This window comes from Populus euphratica, unplaced genomic scaffold, assembly GCF_000495115.2.
Source record: "Populus euphratica unplaced genomic scaffold, PopEup_1.0 scaffold4706.1, whole genome shotgun sequence".
NCBI classification, from domain to species: domain Eukaryota; kingdom Viridiplantae; phylum Streptophyta; class Magnoliopsida; order Malpighiales; family Salicaceae; genus Populus; species Populus euphratica.
In genome coordinates this window covers 2,947-5,867 of record NW_011504502.1, presented here as the reverse complement: position 1 = coordinate 5,867, position 2,921 = coordinate 2,947, and the positions used below count along the sequence as shown (strand labels likewise).

Sequence of the window (2,921 nt, the reverse complement as noted above, 5' to 3'; positions counted from 1 at the left end):
GGAGGAGGAGGAGAATCATCCTGGGGAGCACTCGCAGCTAAAGAGAACATGGATTGGTTGGCTTAAGGAAATGCACGTATTGCGAGCATTTACTTCACCTGCCATTCAAATCTGTGAGCATTGACACGCCCAGCATAGCGTTTCCTTGTGCATAGATTTTGGTTTTCTTGCTTGAGATGTTTGCAATCAGATGTTCATACGAGAGGAAGATCTCTTTGACGTTTCTCTAACCTTTCTCAAATCCAAGCACCAGTCTCAGGTACGATCAATACTGGTTAAGAGGACAAGTTACCTTATAAGTGGGTGTTCGGTAATTTGATGCATTATAACAACAAACGCCCAGTGATATTTGCAATTCTCACTCATGGGAATATTCTACTGTTCGCGCGCGCACAAACATGCCATACTGAGAATAAGCTTTCCCTTTCTGTGATCTTGTTGTTTTGTGTTTCTCTTCATTGGTTTCTATTGCGGACGGGCGGCTAGAAATAGGCAGAGAATTCCTTTTGTTTTTTGCGTGGCTGCCTGATGCATATGGTGGATTCCTTTTGCCATATTCATCCGTCTCCGGGGCATCTGATCTTCATGCGTTTCCAGTGGATATTGATCTCGGAAATTCTTATTGCAATTGAATGACATGAATGGTGAGAAGATGCTGCAGCAGTTCATGATGAGAGACAAAGCAATTCACGCCATATTTTGCAGGTCGCTTAGGATTCGAGGAGAGACGGAGCCGTACACAATCGTTTATTATATTAAAAATAAAAAAATATATTTTAATATATTTTCAATAAAAAATAAATATTATATACCTGTAGAAAACAAACAGAAGCGTCTATTTTTAAACGGAAATAGGTGCTACCTCTTGGATTAGTTGTCAATTCAAGAATAGAATAGGATACCTAATTTATGTGAATTATTAGGTGCAATGTCTTTTTATAGTCTAATAATTTGATCCCCGCGCCCAGCGTTACACGCTATGAGTTAGATTACAAAAATTTTAAAAAGAAATAAAAATTATGTATTACTAATTGTTTCTTAACCAAGAAAAATAATTTAATTGAAAATTAATTAATATATCCTTGGTACTGTGATGGTTGTTATTATAACGGTTTAGAAAAATAAGTTTTTACTTGTAGATATAAAAAAGCAAGTTTTCTAAAAATAAATATTTTATTAAAATTTCTGTGAAATAAATACAAATCTTAATTTCTATATAAATAAGATTTAAAATACAGTTATATATAAATTATGATAAAAAGTAAAACTTATTTAGCTGATCGAATATTTTTTTTTTATAATCGGGCCAAACACCAAATATTCAAATTGCATACACCACAGTACAAACAAGATAAAATTGAGTTTCACTCCTCTTAAAGTAAAAGTATTCACATATCGCAAAGCAATCGCGCGAAACTTCCAGCGTCATGTCACATCCTCCACGGTATCGTTCGCTCAATAATATATGAGAGAGGAAAGGAAAATACCCGAAGACAGACCGGCAGAGAGAGAGAGAGGAAAGTAAAATACCCGAAGGCAGACCGGCTCCAAAAAAAGTGAACACGCCGTTTAGAGAAAAATAAACACTTGTCACATATACATGCATACATACATATATAATATATATAGGCACCGCCGGAGGAAATCTCTCAAGCACATGCCCACGGGGAAGAGCATCATACAAAAATGGGCGCGCAGAGGACTTCTTTGGTAGCAACTCAAAGAAAGTCATGCCTGGTACTGTGCATTAGAAGTGCCTTTCTTAATTGATGACTTTATCCTGGTTGATCCTCTTATCGTTGTTAAATATATCTCTGTAGACTTTCTTCTGAATGGGGATCTGTATATATCAGAATTAGAGTGTAGTATCCTTGTGTCTGTTTTCTTTTTGTTTGAATTTCTAACGATTTAAGCATCATTGCATACAGAAACGAAAAAAAAGTGACAAAAAAATAAGTAGGAGCATCAAAAGGATAAAAGCTGATATGATAGAGATCAGCGAGGGACAAAAACGCATAAGAGAGGGACAAAGGGAAGTCAGGGAAAAATTTCAAGAAATAAGTGAGGAGGCGGCCAAATTAAAAGAGGAGACTCATCTGATCTCTTAGCAGAGTGCCGCAAATGAACTCGGGCTTCATCTTATGTTCCAAATCATCAAAGCAAGAGCAGAGAATGATTATGCCAAGGACGCCCTACTCACTCAAAACTTACGGTTTGTCATTCTCTAGATTAATCCTTGTTCTTGTGTTTAAGAGCATGTTTAGTGCCCAGGAATTGATATCGTGAAATTGTTTTTTATTTATAAATAAATACATCAAAATTATATATATGAACAAAAACGATCTAAAAATTCTTAAAAAAAAAGTATGCTATGATTTACTAACGTTTTCTTTGTTTAAATATTATGCTTTAGTGATCTAATGGGAAGCAAAGCCTTAGCATGAGCAAGCCTTCGTAGGAGAAGCAAGAACAGGGTTAGTGATTAACCCTGTTTCTTATGGCTCGTACTGCTCCCCCAAGAACTATATATCATATGGTGTTTCTACTCTGCAGTTCAATTTGCAATACATACGTTGTATGGATTTCTACGGGCCCTATTCAATTGTAATTTGTACCTCTTATTCCAATTGTCTACGTCCGAGTCCAAGGAGTTTTTCTTCTACTTTCATTTCTGTTTGTTATTACCATGTTTTTGTAAGAAAATAATTGTGTTTTATATTCACGTCAGGAAGGTTATTATTATTTGATATTTTTTTTTAAGATTAAAAACACTCTTGAAAAACACTCGAAACCCAAATCATAAACACACCATTTATTTACATGAATGGCTTTAGGGAAATTCCCAAAAAAATTATTAAAGAAAATATTAAGATTGGATCATGCCGAAGGATCCATGCCTTCCCCCTTCACTCGCATTCCTG

The 2,921-nt window shown here is 35.4% G+C and overlaps 1 long non-coding RNA gene across 1 annotated transcript; it reads left to right on the top strand.

The window, feature by feature from the left end:
- Window positions 1-1,640: 1,640 nt before the first annotated feature.
- Window positions 1,641-2,742, top strand: LOC105120079 (uncharacterized). Its single transcript, XR_841252.1, has 3 exons — window positions 1,641-1,737; window positions 1,929-2,212; window positions 2,414-2,742. It is a non-coding gene; the product is annotated as an uncharacterized LOC105120079 (long non-coding RNA).
- The last annotated feature ends 179 nt before the right edge of the window (window positions 2,743-2,921 follow it).